The sequence below is a fragment of the Phacochoerus africanus genome, chromosome 2, assembly GCF_016906955.1.
Source record: "Phacochoerus africanus isolate WHEZ1 chromosome 2, ROS_Pafr_v1, whole genome shotgun sequence".
NCBI lineage: Eukaryota > Metazoa > Chordata > Mammalia > Artiodactyla > Suidae > Phacochoerus > Phacochoerus africanus.
In genome coordinates this window covers 141,164,377-141,189,854 of record NC_062545.1, presented here as the reverse complement: position 1 = coordinate 141,189,854, position 25,478 = coordinate 141,164,377, and positions in this window count along the sequence as shown.

Sequence of the window (25,478 nt, the reverse complement as noted above, 5' to 3'; positions counted from 1 at the left end):
GCAGTGGCCAGCCAGCCAAGGGCTCAGGGGAGCACCAGGGCCTGGGGGAAAATGCCAAGGGCCCCTCACTACTGAGAACAGAAACTCCATTTTTTGCAGAGAGGGAAGCCAAGTGCTGCCCAGAAAAGACATGGCTTAAAAATGCTTATTCTTGAGTTCCCTCCATGGAGCAGCAGGTTAAGAATCCGACTGCAGCGGCTTGGGTTGCTATAGAGGCACAGGATCAATACTCAGCCTGGTACAGTGGGTTAAAGGATCAGGCATTGCTGTAGCTGCAGCATAGGTCAAAGCTATGGTTCGGATTCAGTCCCTGTCCTGGGAAGTTCCATATGCCCTGGGTGTGGCCATAAAAGGGAAAAACAATGCTTATCCTTCACTGAATATGAGGATTCCTTGAGGCCTTTTCCCAGATACCCTTGTGGAGGGAGGAGGAAAATTGTCCAGGGTCCCTGAGCTGAAGTCTCAAAGCTGGAGGGGACAGAGGAAAGGTGATAAGGGAATGGGGGGACCCTTAGGTACAATCTCCCACTGGAAATTGCTGCCCCACCATCTCACCGGTGGTCTCCAGAACCCCCCTCCCTGTGGCCACCAAGGTGCCCAGTCTCTTCTCACTATGCAGGAGGGGGAAGCCTGGCTGGGGGCCTTTCTTACCACAACTGCCTGGGACCCTTAGGTCCTGGCCCTAAGCTTCTTTTTCCTGCACCCAGACCACTGCCCCATTGTGCTAACTGGATGATCCAGGTGGGTCAGTCAGCCTAAAAACTCCCCAGAAGTCATTTGTTCATGCTGGTCCTCCAACTGCTGCTCTTTGTGGCCTAGGCTGATATGTGGTCTAAACAGTGACCAAGCCCCTGACCTAGGCCTCCTGTTGGAACTTGGTTTCCCCTCTGTCTCTGATCCTGGGCCTCTGTCAGCCTCTCTAGCTGGCAAAGTCCTATACCATGCCTGGGCTAAGGGCACCTACAGTCATCCCTGGGCTGGGCCAACTGAGGTGAGACAGGGGAGTGCAGGCCAGGAACAGGCAGATAGCCAGGTAGCATGTGATGAGGTCTCCTTGGGAGGGTGCGAGGTGGGTGAGTCAGTCCCAAGGAATTCTCCGCGTTATTAATAGGCCTGGTTGTAGGTGATGGGAGGAAGAACAATGAAGGACCATTGTCCTTCTTGATAGGCTGTTACTAAACCATGAATAATCCCTTTGAGGAAACTGAGACTACTGACAGCTCCCAGCCCCTTCCGTGCCAGGCATCAGCGTCGTGAGGACACCCAGATGATGGCATTTCATGAATTAGGACATCAAACCATGAGATAAGTATACTTATCCCCAACTTAGAGATGGAGCAACAGGCCTGAGAGGTTCCCTGCCCAGGCTCACAGCTGAGTCAGTGTTGGAACTCGGGCCTATCCACAGTGAAGCCAGGCCATAGGCTGCCCCTGGGTAGGAGGGGCCTGGGAACCCCAAAAGGACCATGCCATGGTCTGGCCAACCAATGAATCCACTGAGAGTACAAGACCAGCAGTGGGAAATGCCACCCACAGAGGGGGAGTGGCTGGAAATCCATTTAAGCTGGAATAGATCTATTAAGATTTTTTATCTTTATTTCCCTGAGAAACATTATATAAAGGCCAGAGCCAGGAAAGGCTTCCAAGAGGAACTAAGCAAAAGCCTATTCTCAGCTACAAGATCATCCTGCTTCCACTGCCAATAAGGGACAATTCCAGCAAGTCCACGGCCATCATACCCATACCTGCTCCTCCCACATGCCCCTCAGGAGCAAGGCGGGGCCTCATCAGGTAGGCATCAGAGGCTTCAGATGACCAAGATGTGGTTTGACTGGGACCCACCTGGTTCCTTGGGCCTCAGGCCCAACATTCATGTTCCTGAGCTTCCTAGGATCTGACCCTTGGGTGGGAGGCATTGTCCTAGCCTAGAAGAGCCTCCCCTTTGCCGGCTCTTGGGTCTGCTGGGGATGGAATCTGAGGACCCTTGCCTGCTCCCCAGGAATAGCAGGCACAGAGCTGGAGCCGGCCAAACCCCGTCTACACTGGCAAGATTAGAAGGGCATGTTGTAGCACCACTAAAGCAAGCTGGGAGGGAGGTTGGTCTACTTATTTTTATTTTTTGCATAAACACCAGACAACCATCTCTCCTCCCTTTCCCCAAACCTCCCCCAAAGTTACACATGAGAGCTCTCAGAGGGAGAAGCATTTCAGGGAGGAAGGAAAAGGGGCCAAGTGTGCCTTCATGTCTGCAGGTCTGTGTCATATGGGAAGGACCCTCCCACAGTGGAGATCCTTGATGGAGCTGATAGCTGCCTGGACATACAGGCTTCCTGCAGAGATACACTTGAAGCCCTGGCCTTTCCCCCAATACCACAGGCTAACCTAATCCCTAGGCCAGGCCTCAGGGTGTTTCCTACCAGGGGTTTTCAAGACCTGTGGCTTCCTCCAACCCTGGATATTTACACACAGGTTAGAACCAAGTACTAACTGTTTTAGGTTCAAATGGACTTCGACTTCCAAAGTAAAACCTCAAAAAAATATATATGCCTCTATTTGAATGAATGTTTCTGTGCTTGGGGTCTAGTTCCAATGATGCTTCCAAGTAGAGGAACCCAGATTCACAAGCCAAACCCAAGCCCATCACAAGAATCCCTACCCCCACCCACCCCAGCCTTCCTTCCAGACACTGGCATCCAGGGCTGTGATGAGAGGTGGCACTTCATCAAAATTTAAAGGGGCTGGAGTTCCCATTGTGGCTCAGCAGTAACGATCCTGACTGGTATCCATGAGAATGTGGGTTTGATCCCCAGCCTTGCCCAGTGGGTTAAGGATCCAGTGTTTCTGTGAGCTACGGTGTAGTTTGCAGACGCAGCTCAGACCTGGTGTTGCTGTGTATGTGGTGTAGGCCGGCAACTGCAGCTCCAATTTGACCCCTAGCCTGGGAACTTCCATATGCCATGGGTATGGCCCTGAAAAGCAAAAAACTAAAAAATTTTTTTTAAAAATTAAAAAAAATTTAAAGAGGCCAAATAGGTGTCAGGCACCCTACTGGGATCTCTGGCATTCAGTTCCACTAGAGCTGCCAAGACATTTGTTGAGCAACTCAGGATAGCAGAGACCACTTAGCATGCTGAGGTCAGTGCAGCCTGATGGGATTGGAGGAGAGGAATCTGTGTGCTCCGAACATGCGCCCAGTTGGCGTGCAAGCAAGACACCCATTTGCAGAGTCACTGCTCATGCCTGTGCCAAGCCCAGCTCCTTTAATCTGTCAGCCCAGAGACCAGCCAAGGGAACAAGACTAGGGCCTGTCACTTCCAAATGGCACACAGACCCTTTCCTGACACTGGCTGCCTGAGAAACCCAGCCAAAAGCAATAATCCGATCCCTTAGGTCCATGACAAACAGGGCAGGGTGCAGCCCGCCCATCCTGATCCAGAAGGAGCTGGGTTGGCAGTCCTCCTTATAAGAGCAGAACCTTCCCTGGACCACTGGGTTTTATGCTCAGAAATTTTCTGGTAGATGTAAGCACACAAGGGACATAACTGCCCCTTCTCACTAGTGCTTATCTAGGAGACCACGCCTTGAGTCAGGCACTAACCTGGCTTACCTTCACTTCTGCTTGCTTTTCCTGTGGTTCCTTCTACTTCTGTGGATGTTGACAAATCTCTCCCTGCAGCCTGGAGCCTTCTCCTGAGCACAAGCTCATACAGACCCAGCAGCAGGACACCCTGTGTCTGATGCAGATGCCTTAGACTCACAATGTCTGAGATGAGCTGACTTTATTTTCTTACATTCCATCCTGCTCCCCAACCAACCCTCCTTTAACATTCTCTATCTTGATAAATCCATCCAGATACTAGGTCAGAAATTTCTACTAATCCCCACTATGGTCACCTCCACTTCCATCATGACCATCATCCCCACCTCCACCACTATCACCTCCACAATCACCTCTGTCATCACCTCCACCTTGACCACCATCACCTCCACCATGACTGTAGCCACCACCTCCACCACCATTCCCTCCACCACTATCACCTCCACAGTCATCATCACCATCACCCCTACCACCATCACCATCACCTCTACCTCCACTCTCAACTTCATCACCTCCCCTCACCCTGCTGCTCCCCAACCCCCTACACACATACACACACACCCTTAATTGACCATCTAGTTCTAGAGATTCTTTCTTCTAAATTCGCCTTGACTCTGTCACTTCCCTGCACCCACCCAAATACAAGCTGAGCTTAGGACTAGTTCCAGTTAATGTTGCCGTGACCAGCTTTCCATTCTTTGGCTTCCTCCCTCCCCTCTGCCTACACACAGCTGTAGGAAGAACCTTTCTACAGTGGTCCAATCTCTGCAATGGCTCCCTACAACCTGCTCCTAGACTTTCTCAGACATCAGATTTGGGGGATGCTGGACTAAAAACAAATACTTTTCTTTCTTTCAGGATTTACTGATGCTTTCAATGCGAATGAGCATGGAGGCAGGGGAAGAAAGTAGAGGCAGAGCTGTAAAGCTTCCTGAATTTCTTAAATCACCTAACTTTGGCTGGAGCTTCTCAGGGAGGGAGGGAAACCAAGGCACCTCTTTTGGCCCTGGCTCCCTTCCCACAACTCCCTTTGTAACACTGCTGCTGCTCTCTCCCTACAGAAAGGTCCTCCCTTTCCTTTACGGCTTCCAAGGAAGACTCAGCTACTCCCCACCCTCTCCATCCTCACTCCCTTTCTAACACTGTACTTGTCTGCATCTCTGATTTCCCCACTGGTCCAGGAGCTCCCTAAGGGCAAGAAATAGTGGGGATCCCCTCAGCCAACACAGCGCCTGCAAAATGGGGTGCCTGTCAGTGCCAGTGGAGTAGCTGTTGAATGCCCACTGGTCCAGATGAGAAAAACTGAAGCTAACAAACAGATCTATGCCATCTGCCCTGGCCGCCCTCTCCCCACTCCTCAGCCTACTGGCACCCGGAACCTGCCTCTGCCTCAGTGTAGCTCTTACTCACATCACCAATGACTCAAATCACTAAACGTGCTCTGGTGTGTGTCAGTTTTCAGCTGTCTCTAGGCACAGACCACACCTTTCTGTCCTTCACCCTCTGTCTTTCTGCAAGGGTCTCATGCACAACCCCACCTGGTGGCCCTTCCACCGGCCACCCTGTCCCGGTCTCCTCTGCAGGCCCAGCCTCACTAGCCTCCTCTGCCCTGGGTGCCTCAGCCGTGACCCTGGCAGCTGCTCCCCCAGCTTTGACCTCAAACTATACAGCCAACACGCTAAGTCTTGTTCCTCCCTCTCAAACCTAATCTGCCCTCAGTGTTCTCCCATCTCCATAGATGGTACCTATCATCCACCCGCCTCCCTCAACTCCACAGCTTTGCCAATGGTTATTCCCCCAAATACTGTTTCTTAAATTTTATTCTATTGTGACAGCACATCTGACATGGGATCCCCCCTCTTAAACGTTCAAGTGTGCAAGACGTATTGTTAACTTGCAGCACAGTGTTGTACAACGGGTCCCCAGAAATGCTTCATCTTGAGTAGCTGAAGCTTTATGCCCCTGATTTCCTTCCCCCTTGCCTGTCCCCCCACCCCATCCCATCCCCAGCCTCCGGCAACCACCTTTCCCCTCTCTGCTTCTATGAGTTTGACAATTTTAGATGCTTGGTATAAATAGCATCAGACATTATTTGTCCTTCTGTGACTAACTTCTTTTCTGGGCATGTCCTTAAGGTGCATCCATGTTGTCCCACAGTGCAGGACTGCTTTCTCTGTGAGACTGAACCATACTCCATTGTGTGTACACACCGCATCTTCTTTATCCATTTATCCATGGACATTGAGGTTGTTTCACATCAATAGTCCTGCAATGAACACTGGAGCGCTACTACCCTCTCCAGATCCTGATTTTAATTCTTTAGGGGCAAATACCCAGAAGTGGGATTTTTATCTCATCTGATAGCTTTTTTTTTAATTTTTGGAGGTGCTGCCAAACTGTTTTCCACAGAGGCTACATCATTTTGCGTTCCAACCAACAGCACACAGGGTTTTCGAATTTATCCATACCCTCACCAACATTTGTTTTCTTTTGGTATTTTGATAATAGCCCCCCTGACAGGTGTGAGGTGATACCTCAATGCAGTCTTTTTTTTTTTTTTTTTGGTGTGAGTCAAATGTCTCCTTCTGGAAGCAGGAATAGTTTGTTTGTTTGTTTGTTTGTTTGTTTTTATGGTTGCACCTGCAGCATATGGAAGTTCCCAAGCCAGGGGTCAAATCAGATCTATAGCTGAGGCCTACGCCACAGCCACAGCAACGCTAGATCCGAGCCGCACCCTTGACCTATGGGACAGCTTGTGGCAACACTGGATCCTTAACCCACTGAGCAAGACCAGGGATCGAGCCTGCATCCTCATGGAAACAATGTTGGGTTGTTAACTCACTGAGCCACAGCGGGAGCTCCCCTCACTGTAGGAGTCCCGTGCATTTCTATGATGACCGGTGATGTTGATTCTTCGTCCACCCATTTCTCTTGGTCCCCACCAAGGCCACTCGATCAAAACACCATCTTCTCTTGCTTGGATTCTTGCAGGAACCTCCAAGCAGGTCCTACCTCAGCCACCCTCACCTACCCCCTCTACACAAGCAGAGAAATCTTTCTAAACACAAGCCATCCCGTTGCTCAAACCCTTCGTTTCCCCCTTGGGATAAAAATGAGCATTCCTCATGTGGTTCCTTTACCTCATCTGTGGGGTTTCAGGCTGCACCTCTGGCTTCCTGCAGGTCAGCCACACCAGCTTCAGTGGAATGCATTTGCCATCCTTCCCCGCTTCATGAGTTACTTACACAAACTCCTGTATCTAAGTCCTCAGCTCCTTCAAATATCCCTTCATGCCAGACACCTTCCTCTGACTGTTTGCAAGCATTCTTGTGACACCACGTACTTCTTCTTCCTAAACTCACCAAGAGTGTGATTAAATCTATAACTATACTAGCGTCTATTTCTGCTGCCAGAAGACAGACTGCAAAAGTTTGTGCATCTTATTCTGTATCCCCAGGGCCTAGCAAGAGCCGGCAGACATGGAGACTCAGCCAGTGCTTCTGGAGTTATTGCTTGATGAGCTCCGTCTATTCAGAGGCAGCTTCTCTAACTGTATTGAAAGCAAAGGTCTTTGAGTCAGTCTAACATGGCTCAGCCTCTCGCTAGCTTTGGGACCTTGTGACTCAGTTTCCTCATTGATTAAAGAGGGATAACTGCTTGGTGCCGGCATGGAGTATGAGCTCAGGGAGCATCAGCAACTTTGGTGTGAGACACGTATCACCCTCGCAGCAGAGCATCAGGGGAAAAAAAAAATCTGTCCCTGGAGTTCCCACTGTGGCTTAGCGGGTTAAGAACTTGACCAGTATCCATGAGGATGCGGGTTGAATTCCTGGCCTTGCTCAGTGGGTTAAGGATCTGGCATTGCCAAAAGCTGCCACGTGGGTGGAGGATGTGGCTCAGATCCAGCTTCTCTATGGCTGTGGTGTAGGCCTCAGCTGCAGCTCTGATTCAACCCTTAGCCCAGGAACTTCCATATGCTACAGGTGCATCCATAAAAAGAAAAAAAAATCTCTATTCCTGCCTCTGGAAGGAGACATTTGAGTTACAGCACCCAGAACAGAGCCAGTATTAAGAGTTTCCTAGGGCTACTCTAAAGTGCCACAGGCTGGAGGGCTTAGGCCACAGAATTGTATTGTCTCCTGGTTCTGGAGGCTGAAAGTCTAAGACCAAGCTGGCAGCAATGCTGATTCCCTCTGAGGACTGGGAGGGAGGATCTGTTCCAGGCTGTGGTGTGCTGGTCATCTTTGATGTTCCTTGGCTTCCACAGGAGGTTGTGATCCCCACAGCTCACCTTGTCTCTGCAGAGGAAGGCGTCCACCCTCCCCTCCACTTTCACCCTGTTACCAAGAACCAGGTGAGCCAGAGCCTTCCCAGAATATTCAAGACAAATGAGAGTGAATGAGGATTGCTGGGGCTCAGCTCAGGCCCCGTGGCTGCGAGGCAGGCTTTGCAGCAAGGCTCCTCCATCTCACTAGATGCCCAAGGGTGCACCCACCATAGCCACCTTGTTGTGGGTGGTCTTGGGTCCTGCACTGAGACCTGTTGTACCCATGCCTTCCAGGCTGCGGGGTCCAGTCTAGTTCACAGCAGAGTTTCTCTAGCTCCAGCCCAGTGCCTATCATAATGAATGATGGGAGAGCCCAGGTGGGGGCCTTGGCTGCCCCCCTTTCCACCAGTGGAAGGACTATGACAAGCCCCTCAGCCTCTCTGAGGCTGGCCCTAGGCCCCATCTAGAAAAGGGAGGCCACCAGGCCTGGCTCCCAGAGCCATGGGGACAACTGGAGAACATACAAACCTCAGCACAGCTTTGGAACCCAGTACACCATCAGTGAACACAGCTGAGCCTACAGCAATCTGTGTTTCTTAAGATTTCCCAGAAGGGCTGAGGCCTCACTCTAGTGCTACCATAGGACATCTATTTGCAACCAGTTGAGGAAAAAAAAAAAATCTGCTGGGAGGGAAAATACCCTCCCTTCCTCAGAATAAACGGAGTTTAAAATCTGTCTGGAATCCCCCTCAGTCTCTTGTCAGTTTTTAGAAGGGTGGATATTAATGCACAGAGATGAAGGCACTGACGTTTCCCAAGAAGACAAAAGGTGGGAAGTGTTTCCCAGCACAGCGCATGTTGGGGATGGGCCCTGGACTGGGGACCACAGGGTGCAGCCATGGCCCTGGTCCTGATGTGCTGGCCAACAGAAGTGCAGGTGGCCAAAGGCCAGGGCCTGCATGCTTGTCCAGTTGAATTTGACCCTGCACCCACCTCTGGGCTCTATCTCACCCTAACACTAAGTCATTTATTCATTCATTCACGCATGCATGTAATAAATATTTATTGTGTGCCTACTGTATGCTGATGCTATGCTAGGCCTGGGGACCCAGGAGTGATAAGACAAGCCCCTACATAAGAGGGTTTACAATATCTAGGGAACAGGAAAGCAAGCAGGAGAAAGGCAAGATGATAATGCTGGGATGAAAATAGATAGAAAGTTCTGGAAGAACTTAAGAGAAGAATGACCAAATGGAGTCTGGCCTTTACCTGTGGACTGGGATAGAAGAGGCCAATGCTTCTTGTTTCAGAATCAAGGCCCGTCTGGACACCACAGCTGCCCTACCTCTCCCATTGCAGCCCAGGGTCTCATCCACTGGCCCCTGAGCCTACAGGCCTGTGGGGGTGGGGTTGACCAGAAAGACTAAGCAGAGAGGGTAGAAAGAACACAGAGGAGCAGGTGTGCCAAGAACCCCAGATGGGCTCCTGCCACCCCCACCCAGAGACTCAAAGGCAGCTCCCCTGGTTGCTAAAGGACTTCCTGGGGTAATTCTTACAGAGCCCTACAACTACTGGGGACTACTGCTGCTTGGATTCCTATGTGCTCTTTTGTAGTCCTATTTAAGAAAAGATTTTACGTGAGCCAGTTTTGTCCATTTGTTTATTCAAAAACTTATTTATCAAGTCTAAACTAGGCGCCAGATGTAATGCTAGGTTCTTGGGTTATATCAGAGAACAACTTTCACAAAGACCCTATTTTCACGGAGCAGGCATTTTGTAAGGGGCCAACAGGTAATCAACAATAAGCATAATAAAGAGGCTGATTATAGAGAATGTAGAAAGTGGTATGTGCTTGGAGAAGAAAGCAGAATAGAATGAGGGAACTGGGGCCTAGACAATAAGAGAAACAAGTTTTGATGTTAAATATGGTGCTCAAGTGAGGCCTCGTTCAGCAGGTGAGATGTGAGGAATTTAAGGATGTGAAGGAGACACTGTTAGGGTATCTGAGAGGAGGATGTTCCTGGCAGAAGGAACAAAGGTGCAAAACTCCACAAGAGGCAGGAGTGCTCCAGGAAGGTGAGAGAAGTAGGGGGCTGGAGCATCGTGGGTGAAAGGCAGAGCTCTGGGAAAGAAGGCAGGGGAGGCAAAAGGCAGCGCCTGGAAGGCTTGAGCAGAAGAATGCCGGCATCTGACTTGCAGTCTAAAGCCATCACTCTGGCTGCTATTTGGGACGAGATTGTATAATTGAGATGTGAATCAGTGATGCTCCAACAAAGGTGGGAGCCGTGGGCAGTTCTGGATCTATCCTGCAGGAAGACCAAGAGTACCTCCCGACAGATTGAAGGTCAGCTGTGAAAGAAGAGAAAGGTTGAGCTTAGTGGGTTTCTGCTGCTTGCAGCTGAAAGAGTCATGTCCCGAAAGTGGTCCCCTTTCCTCTGACCCGGGCACCCTATTTAACCTTGCAACGTGCTCCTCTACTCTCTAGGCCCCACCAGAACTTCAAGGTGGGCTTCCTTAAGCCTGCCTTTCCCCTGGGTTCAAGGTCTGCTGAGAAACCACCCATTTCCCTGTAAGGATTAGAGGTAGTGACTAAGCCAAGGAGTTCAGTGAGCAAGGCTGTGTGTTTACACATAGAAGCCTGAAGTCAGAAAGAACAAAGGGTGTGAATGAGAAATCCAGGAAATAGATTTTATCTGGAGTTTATCTGGGTTCAGCACATTTTCCCACATGCTGTCAGCAACTGAATGGCCAGTCCTCAACTTTGTGGCTGAAACTTCTCAGGGAAGGCATCAGACCACACACATCATTCTACTCACCACAACTGTGCTGATGTCATGGAAACAGTTGTTGATACTCACCTACTTACTGTCCATGAGCTAACCTACATTTTCCAGCCTCCCTCGCTATTAGTCAGGCCATAGGACTAACTTGGGCCAATGGATTGTGAGCACAGGTGATACAATTTCTTCCTAGGATGAGCAATGAGAGGCAAAATATATACTCCATTCCTCTCTTCCCCTGCCCCAGTGGCCTGAGACAAAACGGAGAGAGCTTGGATCCCTGAGTCACTAGGTGGAAAGAACTACTACCAGCCTTCCTTGGACTTTCTTGTGAACAAGAAATAAATGTGTTTATTATGAGGTTAATTTATCATGACAGCATGGTGTAGCTTTCTCTGATGAATACCACTGGATAAAGGCTTTGGAACCAATTTCAACAATAATAAGATTAGTGATATTCACAAATTACTTCATAGTTTAAAAGTTTTTTTGCAGAGTTCCCTGGTGGCTCAGTGGATTAAGGATCTGCTGTCGTCACTGCTGTGGCTTGGGTCACTGCTGTGGCGTGGGTATGACCTCTGACCCTGCAACTTCTATATGCTGTGAGTGCAGCCAAAAGAGGACTGTGTTGTGAAGAGCACCAAGTGAGGCCCGTTAATAGGCCACCCTCTGGGCTGACAATCTCATGGTGAAGAATATGGCCAACCTAAAAAAAAAAAAAAAAAAAGACAATGAAAGGAGTTCCTATTGTTGCTCAGCAGGTTACAAACCTGACTAGTATCCACGTACAGGTTCAATCCCTGGCCCTGCTCAGCAGTTTAAGGATCTGGTATTGCTGTGACTGTAGGATAGGTGGGCAGCTACAGCTCCAATTCTACCCCTAGCCAGGGAGCTTCTGTATGCCTCAGGTGCAGCCCTAAAAAAGAAAAAGAAAAAGAAAAGAAAATTAATATGGCTGACCAAAATCCTTATGCTGGGCACAAGGCCACACCTTCAGGAAGATTCTCTGCAGCACTGCTGTTAATAACTAAAATTGGAAAAATTTAAACATCTGTCAGGATGGGACTTAAAAAATAAATGATGAATAATTTCCTACTATGAAATATCATGCAGCCTTTCTCAAAAAGGAGGTTCTAGATTTAAGAAGTGGAAAGAGACCAAAAGTCGATTCCTTTTTTTTTTTTTCTTTTTCAGCCATGTGTGCAGCATATGGAATTTCCTGGGCCAGCTATCAAATCTTAGCTGCACCTGTAACAACACCAGAGCCCTAATCTACCGTGCCAGGCCACTGGGCTGGGGATCAAACTCATACCACTTCAGAGACAATGCCAGATCCCTAACACCCCAAAAATCTATTCTTAAATGTGAGAAACAAAGCCTCAAAATAGTATATTTATTATGACTATTTTGTGCAGGTGCCAAAAAATACATGTATTTTAAAACAAAGAATTAGAATGGTCCTTGCCAAACTATTATTCCAGCAAGAAAAACGAGATTGGAGGTGAGGTGAGAGATTGAATCTGCAATGAAGGATTTTTACTTTTAATAATCTATTCTTCTGTTGAATTTGATGTTTTAAAAGAATTATATTTAAAAAATTGAAGAGCAATAAGTACAGAATTATTCCATTTTCGTTTTTCAAGGACAAATACTTAAAATACATATACAGTGGTCTTTATAGGGTAGTGGAGCTGACTGTACATTTGAAGCCATGCAAAGAGATCATAATAACCAACGGAGAGGGTACTCTAAAATTCCTCTGGGGAGGGGGAGTGGGACAGGAGTGGTATGAACTAGGAGTTTGGGGGTAGTAGATGCAAACTATTATCTTTAGAATGGATAAAGGGATCTTACTCTGTAGCACAGGGAACCATATCCAATCTCCTGGGACAGACCATGATGGAAAATAACAGAAGAAAGAGAATGTATACATGTATGACTGGGTCACTTTGCCATACAGCAGAAACAGACACAACATTGTACACCAACTATACTTTCATAAAAAGAAATAAATAAACAAATAAATAAATATTAAAGAAATAAAATTCCTCTGGGGAAGGAACTGGAACCAGGTCTTAAAGAGGGACTTACACATTTTTCTCAATATACTTCTGTGTTACTAGATACTTGACAACGATCCCTGGAATTTTAAAAAGAAGAAAAACATGACGAAAAAGACAAAGTCATCTGACAAAAATACAACTGTTTTTCTAAAAAGATATTAAAAACACATATAAATAGAAATATTTCACTGGATTGTTATTTAATTATCTTTATTAAATTTTTTAAATTATGAAGTAATACATGTCTACAATAAGTGAAACAACCCAAAGATAATAAAAACGTTAATATTTACAAACTTCATTTTGTTTCATTTGTTTCTGATTTATGTGATCATTTTTATGCCAAGTATTAAAGCAGTTTAAAAGTGAGTAGTAAAAATCTGGGGATGCAAACTACTCCCCCACCACCATTCTTTTATAAAATGTTCTGGGGTATTCTCAGACTTTATTCTTTCAGATTGTCTACAAAATATTTGTTCAACTCCCAAGATATAGCATTGGAATTCCATTTAAAACTGCATTTTAGTTTTGCTTTTATACAATGTTGTGTGTTTATATCTAGGAACATGATATATCTCCCACCATTGTTTTACTTTCTTTAATAAAGTTATATAATTTTTTTCAGTAAGTGATACATCTTTTTTGCTAGATTTATTTCTATGAATATTGTTGACTTTTTGTGACTAACATGAGTGGGATCTTTCCATTTTCATTTCTAAGTCAATTTTGTTAATAGAAAGGATATTAATTTTTATGTTTACCTTGTATCTAGCAAGCTCATTAAATTTTCTTATCAATGCTAATTTTTTAATTAGTCTCTTGTTTTTCCTCAACAGCCAATCACAGTTGCACATAAGTATAATTTCATTTTTATTTTTAATACTTATATATATATTTTATTTTATTTTTTTTGTCTTTTTGCTTTTTCTAGGGCCGCACCTGCAGCATATGGAGGTTCCCAGGCTAGGGGTCAAATCAGAGCTATAGCCACCGGCCTACACCAGAGCCACAGCAACTCAGGATCCGAGCCACATCTGCAACCTACACCACAGCTCATGTCAACGCCAGATCCTTAATCCACTGAGCAAGGCCAGGGATCGAACCTGCAACCTCATGGTTCCTAGTCAGATTCGTTAACCACTGAGCCACGATGGGAACTCCAATACCATATTTTAATTTTAATCTTAGTAATAAAAGCATTTAAAATTATATAATGCTAGAAGACATAATTAAAAAACAGCAATTTCTTGCCACACTTGCTTTTGTTTCTGAATCCTCAGGTGCAGCCACTTTTATCTCTTTTAGCTATTTTGTCTGGCTTTTCCACAATGCCATATTTCTAAATGACATCTTGTACTATTACCTTTTTGTTTTTTAGGTTTATATACCTCCTCTTCACTTCCCAAGATGGAAAATAGTAATTTCACTTTCTTACACTACCCCTCACCTTCATGCATATTCCCCATTCTCCTAGTATAGTTTTGTTACAATAAACCAATTTCCATATTCATGAAGTCAAGGCTTTGTAAATATTGTCTGTAGATGAGTCATGCTCATAATGACTGTGACCATCTTCTCTTTACTTACAGCTTTTCTCTTTCCCAGATTCAATAATGGCTGTAGTTTTTTGTTTCCTTGTTTTAGATGTGTGTATATGTATATCGTCATTATTTTGTTTTGCTTAGTTATTCACTAACATCACTTCTGATACAGTCTCCTCTCAAAACATTTAAACACATCCACTAATCTATCAATTTTGTTTGTTTTTTTGGAGATCTTTTTCCTGTAGCTCTCTGTCTTCCTGCTCCTAAAGGAACTAGCTATTGTTAGCTGACAACAAGGCTGCAGTCCTGGACTTACATTCACATTAGCATTTGCCTCTCAACTGTGTTACCTATTCATTTATTTCTGTTTTTTCATCATCTTTCTTTTTCTTGTTTTACTCTATAGAGTAGATAGAAGGTAAATTGTGAGAAAGAGGTCATTACCATTTGCTGAAAAAAATTTTCCAATGAAGAGAGAAACAGAAATGTTTAAAAAAAAAAAAAAAAGCAGAAGAGGAGGAATTAGTGAAAGAGAGAAATTGTGATCACCCAAGATAAGGAGATAATCTGTAAGAGAAAGTTCCCAGAAGTTACACATGGATGAGCTGGCTTTGGAGAGGGAAGTCTTCCCACAACCCAACCATCAAGGGTAACTGAAAGATAGACTCTATCTCTGGGAATTTGGCAGACTAGATTATTTGAGCCAGCCCTCCTGCTGAAAACAATTTAAAATGCTCACTAAAATAGAATAAATATCCAACAGCTGGCTAAAGATTAGATTTATTAGATTTGCCTTTTGACAGTCCAAAATGGCCAACTAATCATAATTCCATATGTCTCAATCTAATAGTAAGGAAATAACAGGACAAAAATCTAAGGGAAGGAGGGATCCCCTGAGCAGTTAGAGCAGTACTGGAGCTGCTTTTGCTCCAAGGACATTTGTTGATCCAAGAAAACCTGAACTTTGGTCTCAATGGTGAAGGGATAAAACTCAAAAGTGTAATAGGAGACTCTCCCACAATATTCTATGAGCCTGAAAAGCTATACCCTCAGAAAAAGGATGAATCAGGGAACTACATGGGAGTTGCTGAGGCACTGAGCAGAATGAGAGGGAGGAATCCTCTAAAGAATTGTAATCATAAGTAGGCCTTTATGGAGATTTGTATCCAAAGATCACATTTCTAGGATGGTCCCAAATTTATCTCAAGTGTGAGTTTAGTTTAAAGTGGTCTTTGGCTAGTAGTGACCCCAGACAACTTGCAGAACTGAATGCAAATCCTTAAAGAAAGCATTTTATCCCACAAATACTTTTTCAAAGGAAATGAGCAGCATATAATAGAAAATAACTAAGCACATGAGGAAAAGCCACCAAGATGAGGTCCAACAGAAACAATGGATAGCAGAAACAGATCTGCAAAAAAGTCAGGCATTATAAACATAAGATGTTGATTACAATATAAACATATTTGAGGTGGAATCAAAATGGCAGAGGAGTGAAATGTGGGGCTCATCTCCTCCCACAAGCACACATGCACAAAAAAAACACCATTTACATATAGAATGATTTACACAGAATATCTACTGAATGCTGACAGAAGACTTTAAACCTCCAAAAATGGCAAGAAACCCTCCACATAACTGGGTGGAACAAAAGGAAAAAAGAGAGAGAGAGAAAGGAATCAGGATGGGATTAGCACTCCTGAGAGGTACTGTGAAAGAAAAAAGGAGCCCACACCCTGGGAAGCCACCTGACTGATGTGGAGATCAGCCAAGACAGTGGGATCTCAAGGCCTCAGAGAAAATAGGAGCAACTGGACTGAGGAGGGCAAAGCAGAGAGAACAACCACATAGTATCACCTCCCAGGATACCACAGCCTGAAATGCGTAGAAGAGAGCTGGGCTCTGAGACTCAAGCTCTGGAGGTCAGTTCTAGGGAGAGAACTGGGGTTGGCTGTGTGGTGACAGGGTGAGGGGCTAGGGAGTGGTGCACCAAGGGTTCGGAAGCAGAGTGCCATAGCTGAGGGAAACTAGGAGACGGTCTGGAACCACAGGAGAAGCAAGGCACCATTGTTAGGGAGGGCAAGATGAGAGGCAGACCTCCCATAGAAATATCTTTATCTGCAAATGCACAGACTCTTGGAGGTCAGGGTCACAGGCAGCAAGATGCCTCTTGAGCAGGCTATGGGTGATGAGACCCTATTGTGTAGGCTATGGGTGATAGCACCTCCTGCATGGATAAACATGATGGGGTGTCTCTTGCATGGTCTACAGGCAGTGGGGGCAAACCACTGCAATCATCTCAGATTCCAAAGGTGGGCATGGCCTGCCACCACTAGGGGTCCATGAAGAGGCACCGCCTGTGTCTCCAGTCACCTCAGAGGTCAGCAGGGAGGAGGGCACTTCAACAGAGCACAATCTGTTGTTGCTCTCACTCACCTTGGAATGCACACACCCTGCTGCTGCCACTACCAAATACTCTGTGCACTACCTGCACCTTCCTGAGGGTCACTGTCACTTCCCAGGGGCCTGCAACTAGGAGCAGCCTGAACCACCTTCCTGCAGGTCCTTGCCACTCTCAAGGACCCAGCAACCAGGCATTGGCTACTAGGCCTGCCCATTGCCTCCATCTCCCTGGAAGTACACACAACACACTATCAAGGGGATAACAGCTTGCACACTGAGGAAACAAACAGCAAGCAGACAAACAAAAAGCAGTCCTCACACCAAAAATAAATAGTAAGCCCTCACAAAATAACCAGGGGCACTCTCACATATAAAAAGCCCTCTAAGACTACAGTGGTTATTTTCCCTAAAATCACAATAAGAAAAATATAAGCAAAATGAAGACGCTTAGGAACCATTACCAGTTAAAAGAACAGGAGAATTCGCCAGGAGCAAACAATGAGTTCAAAAAGGAGATAATGAGGAGTTCCTGTCATGGCTTAGTGGTTGACGAATCCAACTAGGAACCATGAGGTTGAGGGTTCGATCCCTGGCCTTTCTCAGTGGGTTAAGGATCCAGCATTGCCGTGAGCTGTGGCGTAGGTTGCAGATGCAGCTCGGATCCTACGTTGCTGTGGCTCTGGCGTAGGCTTGTGGCTACAGCTCTGATTAGACCCCTAACCTGGGAACCTCCATATGCCATGGGAGCAGCTCTAGAAAAGGCAAAAAGACAAAAAAAAAAAAAGAGAGAGAGAGAGATAGTGAAAATACTGAAGGAATTAATAGCAAATATGAAGGAATTAAGAGCAGATATGAAGGGTAATGCAGATTACTTCAGAAAGGAACTCAAATTTTTTTATTTATAACAAGGAGCCAAGAAAAAATAGAAAATTCATTTGCAGAGATGCAAGCTGAGTTAAAGGCACTGAAGAGCAGAATGAATAATGCAGAGGAATGAATTAGTGACTTGAAAGATAGAAAAATGGAAATCACCTAATCAGGACAGCAGACAGAAAACCAAATGAAAAACACGAAAGCAATATAAGAGATCTATGGGATAATATAAAGGAGGCCAATCTGTGCATAATAGGGATTCCAGAAGGAGAAGAAAAAGAAAAGGGGATTGCAAATATATTTGAAGAAAGTATGGCTGAAAAATTTCCAAACCTAAAGGGAACTAATATCAAGATACAGAGAGCACAGAGGGCCCGAAACAAGTTGAACACAAATAGGACCACACCAAGACATATTATAATAAAAATGGCAAAATTAAAAAGAGGATTCTAAAGGCAGCAAGAGAAGAACAAATAGTTAATTATAATGGAACCCCCATAATGCTAGCAGCTCATTTCTCTACAGAAAGACTACAGGCCAAAAGAGAGTGGCAACATATATTCAAAGTTCTAAAAGGGAGAAATTTTCAGCCTAGAATACTCTACCCAGCAAGAATATCATTTAAAATAGAGGAGAAATAAAGAATTTCTCCAACAAACAAAAACTAAAAGAGTAGAGCAATACTAAGCCCATTCTAAAAGAAATGCTGAAAGACTCCTCTAAATTAAAAAAAAAAAAAAGAGTAAGAAAAAACAGGATGGAGGAAATAACAACTGGAAAATAATCACTTAAATTAGCCAGTATACAGATTTAAAAGAAAAAAAGGGGAAAAAACTATTATAAAAGGAACAATAAACACAAGGAATAGCAAAATGATCAACATGAAGATGCTAAAAAAGGATATCAAAACCATAAAATGTGGGGAAGGAAAGTAAGAACATCTGCTCTTTTTTAAAGAATATGTTTGAGCCTATATGACCATCAGGCTAAAGCAAGCAGATATAGGAAGGCATTAACATAACTGAAAAACTGGGCAACCACAAATCAAAACAAAACAATGCATTCACAAAAACTAAAAAGAGGACACAAGCATAAAATAAAGGGAAATCATCAGATAGAAAATAAAAAGAAAGAAAGGAACAAAGGAGAAACATACACTCAATTGGAAAACAAGGTTTAAAATGGCAATAAATATGTATATATCAATAATTACCTTAAGTGTGAATAGACTGAATGGTCCAATCAAAAGACATAAAATGGCAGAATGGATTAAAAAAACAAAAGCCTACAATATACTGCCTACAAGAGACTCACTTTAAGGCAAAGGACACATATAAATTGAAAGTGAGGAGATGGAAAAAGTTGTTTCATGTGAAAGGAAAGGACAGGAAAGCAGGCGTTGCAGTATTCATATCAGACAAAATGGACTTTAAAATGAAGGCCATAAAGAAAGGCAAAGAAGAACACTATTTAATTATAAAAGGATCCATTCAAGAAAAGGATATTATTACACTTGTCAATATATATGCCCCTAATATAGGATCACCCAAATACATACCAAAAAACACTAATGGACATAAAAGTGGAAATTGATGGGAATACAATAATTGTAGGAGATTTAACACCCCACTCACATCAACAGAAAATCCTCTAGACAGAAAATCAATAAGGCAAGAGAGTTCCTAAATGACACAAGGGAAAACTTAGATTTAATTGATGTTTTTGGGACAATACATCCCCCCAAAAAAACCATAGTACGCATTCTTTTCAAGTGCACATGCAACACTCTCAAGGTTTGAGCACATACTGGGGCACAAAACTAACCTCAACATGGAGTTCCTGTCGTGGCGCAGTGGTTAACGAATCCGACTAGGAACCATGAGGTTGTGGGTTCGGTCCCTGCCCTTGCTCAGTGGGTTAACGATCCGGCGTTGCCGTGAACCTGTGGTGTAGGTTGCAGACGAGGCTTGGATCCCGAGTTGCTGTGGCCCTGGCATAGGCCGGTGGCTACAGCTCTGATTGGACCCCTAGCCTGGGAACCTCCATATGCCACAGGAGCAGCCCAAGAAATAGCAAAAAGACAAAAAAAAAAAAAAAAAAAAAACTAACCTCAACAAATTTAAGAGTTTATAAATTACTTCATGTATCTTCTGTGACCACAATGGCATGAAACTAGAAATCAGCCACAGGGGAGAAAATGAGAAAAAACTGACTACATGGAGACTAAACAACATGCTACTAAAAAACCAATTGATCAACAAGGAAATTAAAAGGGAAATTTAAAAATACCTCAAGACAAATGATAATGAAAAGACAACCATTTAAAGTCTATGGGATGCCACAAAAGTGATTCTTAGAGGGAAGTTCATAGCAATACAGATCTTCCTCAGAAAAGAAGAAAAATATCAAATCAACAACTTAATCTACCACCTAAAAGAATTAGAAAAAGAAAAAAAAAAACCTAAAGCCAGCAGAAGGAAGGAAATTATAAAGATCAGAGAGGAAATCAATAAAATAGAGATTCAAGAAACAATAGAAAAAAATCAATAAAACCGAAACTGGTACTTTGAAACAGTAAACAAAACTGACAAACCTCTGGCCAGACTCACCAAGAAGAGGACTGAAAGAACTCAAATAAACAATAAGAAATGAAAAGGAAGAAACCTCAACAGATACTGCAGAAATACAAAAAAATAATAATAACAGCACAAAAGAATACTATGAACAATTATATGCTAATAAATTTGAAAATCTCGAAGAAATGGGCAAATTTGTAGAGACGTATAGTCTGCCAAAACTGATCAAGAATAAATAGATCAATGGAACAGACTAATCACTAGAAATGAAATCGAATATGTAATTTTAAAAAAACACTCCCTAACCACAAAAGTCCAGAACTAGATGGCTTCACAGGCAAATTCCACCAAATATACAGAGAACTTCTACCCATCTTTCTTAAACTTTTCCAACAGACTGAAGAAAGGAACACTCCCAAAGGCATTCTATGAAGACATCATCACCCTAACACCAAAACCAGACAAACATATGACCAAAAAAGAGAATTAGAGGCCAATATCTTTTTGTTGTTGTTGTTGTTGTTGTTGTTGTTGTTGCTATTTCTTGGGCCGCTCCAAGCATATGGAGCTCCAGGCATATGGAGGTTCCCAGGCTAGGGGTCCAATCGGAGCTCTTAGCCACCGGCCTACGCCAGAGCCACAGCAACGCGGGATCCGAGCCACGTCTGCAACCTACACCACAGCTCATGGCAACGCCGGATCATTAACCCACTGAGCAAAGGCAGGGACCGAACCCGCAACCTCATGGTTCCTAGTCGGATTCGTTAACCACTGCGCCACAACAGGAACTCCGAGGCCAATATCTTTGATGAATATAGATGCAAAAAATTCTCAACAAATTTTTAGTCAACTGAATCCAACAACATATAAAAAAGATCATACACCACGACCAAGTGGGATTCATCCCAACTTCACAAGGGTGGTTCAGAATATGCAAATCAATCAATGTCATACACCACATTAAAAAAAAGTCAAAAACCCCATGATCATCTCAATAGATGCAGAAAAAGCATTTGACAAAGTCCAACATCCATTCATGATAAAAAATGTTACCAAAGTGGGTATATAGGGAACATAATTTAACATAACACAAGCCGCTTATGACAAACCCACAGCCAATATAATACACAGCAAAGAAAAGCTGAAATCATTTCCATTAAAATCTGGAACAAGATAAGTATGCCCACTCTTACCACTTTTATTCAACATAGTATTGAAAGTCCTAGCCACAGCAATCAGACAAAAGAAATAAAACATATCCAAACTGGAAGAGAGTGGTAATATTGTCAGTCTATGCAGATGACATGATACTACATGTAGAAAACCCTAAGGACTCTATACAAAAACTACTCAAATTGATCATGAATTCAGCAAAGTAACAGGATACAAGATTAACATTCAGAAATTGGTTGCATTTCTGTATACCAAAAATGAAATATTAGAAAAGGAATATAAAAATACAATGCCTTTTAAAATCACACCCCCAAAAATTTAATCTGAGGGATAAACTTGACTAAGAAGGTGAACAACTTATATGCTGAGAACTATAAAACATTAATCAAGGAGATTAAAGAGTATTCAAAGAAATGGAAAGATATTTCATGCTCCTATTTTGGAAGAATTAATACTGTTAAAATGGCAATACTACCCAAAGCAATCTGCAGATTCAATGCAATCCTTATCAAATTACCCATGACATTTTTCACATAACTAGCACAAACAATCCAAAAAAGTATATGGAACAATAAAAGACCCAGAATTACCAAAGCAATCCTAAGGAACAAAAACCAAGCAGGAGGCATAACTCTCCCAGGCTTCAGACAATATTACAAAGCTATATTAATCAAGAGAGTGTGATACTAATACAAAAATAGACATACAGACAAATGGAACAGAATAGAAAACTCAGAAATACACCCAGACACCTATGGTCAATTAATCTTTGACAAAGGAGGCAAGAACATACAATGGGAAAAAGAATCTTTTCAGCAAGTATTGATGGGAAACCTGGACAGCAGCATGCAAATCAGTGAAACTAGAACACACCCTCACACCCTGCACGAAAATAAACTCAAAATGGCTGAAAGACTTAAACATAAAACATAACACATAAAACTCCTAGAATAGAACATTCTCTGGCATCTACCATACAAATGTTTTCTTAGGTCAGTCTCCCAAAGCAATAGAAATAAAAACAAAAATAAACCAATGGGACCTAATCGTACTCACAAGCTTTTGCACAGAAAAGAACACTTTAAAAAAAAAAATAAAAGGAGTTCCCGTCGTGTCGCAGTGGTTAACGAATCCGACTAGGAACTATGAGGTTGCGAGTTCGATCCCTGCCCTTGCTCAGTGGGTTAACGATCCGGCATTGCCGTGAGCTGTGGTGTAGGTTGCAGACGTGGCTCGGATCCCGCGTTGCTGTGGCTCTGGCATAGGCCGGTGGCTAAGAGCTCCGATTGGACCCCTGGCCTGGGAACCTCCATATGCCGCAGGAGCGGCCCAAGAAATAGCAACAACAACAACGACAAAAAAAAAAAAAAAAAAGACAACCTATGGAATGGGAGAAAATAGTTGCAAATGATGCAACTGACAAGGGCTTATGCTCCAAAATATATAAACAACTCATACAACTCAACAGCAAAAAAAAAAAAAAGAAAAGAAAAGAAAAAAAAGAAAAACCCAATTGAAGAATGAGCAGAAGACCTGAATACACATTTCTCCAAAGAAGACATACAGACGGCCAACAGGTACATGAAAAAATGCTCAACATCCTATTAGAGAAATGCAAATTAAAACTACAATGAGGTATCACCTCACACCAGTCAGAATGGCCATCGTTAACAAGTCAACAAATAACAAACACTAGAGAGGGTGTGGAGAAAAGGGTACCCTCCTTCACTGTTGGTGGGAATGTAAATAGGTAAAAACACTATGGAAAACAGTATGAAGGTACCTCAGAAAACTAAATATAGAATTATTATATGATCCAGGAATCCCACTCCTGGGCATATATCTGGGCAAAACTTTCATTGAAAAAGATACGTTCATAGCAGCACTATTCACAATAGCCAAGACATGGAAATAACCCAAATGTCCATCAACAGATGAATGGATTAAGAAGATATGGTACATATACACAATGGAATACTACTCAGGCACAAAAAAAGAACAAAATAATGCCATTTGCAGCAACATAGATGGAACTAGAGACTGTCATGCTAAGTTAAGTAAGTAAGAAAGAGAAAGACAAAATACCATATGATGTCACTTATATCTGGAATCTAATAAATCTCACAAACGAACCTACCTACAGAAAAGAAAAAAGCACATGGTTGTGGAGAACAGACTTGTTGTCGCCAAGGGGGAGGGGAAGGGAGTGGTAGGGACTGGGAGTTTGGGGTTAGTGGATGCAAACTATTGCAATGAGATCCTGCTGTGTCGCACAGGGAACTCTATCTAATCACTTGTGCTGGAATGTGATCGAGGATAATGTGAGAAAAAGAATGTCTATATATTTATAATTAGGTTAATTTGCCATACAGCAGAAATTGACAAAACATTGTAAATCAACTATAATAACTTTTTTAAAAAAGTCCAAACTGCTGCTGCAATCTCAGCTGTTGCAGTGACAATGGTGGATCCTTAACCTGCTGCACCACAAGGGAACGCCTCAGTAAGGCTTCTTTCACTCAGCATAATGTTTTTGGCAACAAAACATAATACATTAATTACGTGATGTTCTCTTCAAGCTATGTTTTCTTTCTCTTCCCTCTTGCCAACCAGTATCTTTTTTGTTTTGACTAATGACAATCTGTACTATACTGATTTTTACTAAGTGCTTTCAAATTGCGATTAAACGAAAGGAAGCAAATAACAGAAAAATACATGTAATCTCATGAAAAAGTTTTAAATATAAAAAATCACATCCATGCCTATTTAATTCTCAAAAAACCAAACAAAACCAAAATAACCATATTATAATGTTAAAAGATATTTAAAGCTCAAAAATATCTGCAGAAATATGGAAACAAACAAAAAAGACATAGAAAATTTGAAATAGTACCACAAAGAACTTCTAGGAATAACATTTAAAAGAATAATCAGGGTGTTCCCTGGTGGCATAGTGGTTAAGGATCTGGTGTTGTCACTGCTGCTGTGCAGGTTCGATCCCTCAGGCACAGCCAGCAACAAAGAAAGAAAAATCAAAATTAAAACTCAGATTTTTTCTTACTTTTTATTGTGATAAAATGTAACACAACATGAAATTTACCATTTATCATTCTTAAGTGTACACTTCGATGGCATTAAGTATGTTCATATCACTCACTGCCTTTTACCAGGACCTTTCCATCTTCCCAAATGGAAACTCTGTACCCTTTACATACTAACTCTGTATTCCCTTTTCTCCAGTCTCTGGCAACCAACATTCTTCTTTGTGTCTCTATGGATTTGACTACTCTAGGTACCTCCTATAATGAAACCATATAGTATTTATTTTCCCTTTTGTGTGTGGCTTAAATAACAGCTTATGTTATTGGCGGCCATTTTCAATGGCACTTACTTTTATTCATCCGTATTACTGGTTTTCACTTTTTTATATGAGTTATAGTGTTATGAATAATTTACATTTTTTATTGTTGCTATACCATATGTTTAAAACAGCAGGGACGGTTACACAATAGAAGGAATTTGGTGCTTTAATTTTGGTGAAATAAAGGGAAAATGAAAAAAAGTTGAGCTCCTACACTGTAATAAAACAGCATCAAGTTCTCACACACATAAAAATAGCTTAGCATATATGTCTTCAAGTTTCACGCACATTATAGTAACAACATTTTCTTCCTTTTAAAAAAATTATGATATACACAACATAAGCTTTATCATCATAACTGTTTTGAAGTATACAGTGGTTTGAATAGATTCACATTCTTGTTCAGCCATCACCAACATCTATACCAGTAACTATTTTCATCTGTTAAAACTGAAACTCTGTACCTGTTAAATAGCAACTACCCATTCTCCCCTTTGCCCAGCTCCTGGCAACCACAATTCTCCTTTCTGTCTCTATTAATTTAACTACCCTAAGAATTCCTGCTGTGAAGCAGTGAGTTAAGGATCCAGCATTGCCAAAGCTGTGGTACAGGTCACAGCTGTGGCTCAGATTTGAATCCTGGCACCAGGAACTTCCATATGCCACAGGTGCAGCCAAAAAAGAAAAAAAATTACTCTGTCTTATATAAGTGGAATCATATAGTATTTGTCCTTCTGTAATTGACATATTTCACTTAGCATAGTGTCCTCAAGGTTCATCCATTTGTCGCACATTGCACATTTCCTTCTTTTTTAAGGCTGGATAATATTCCATTGTATG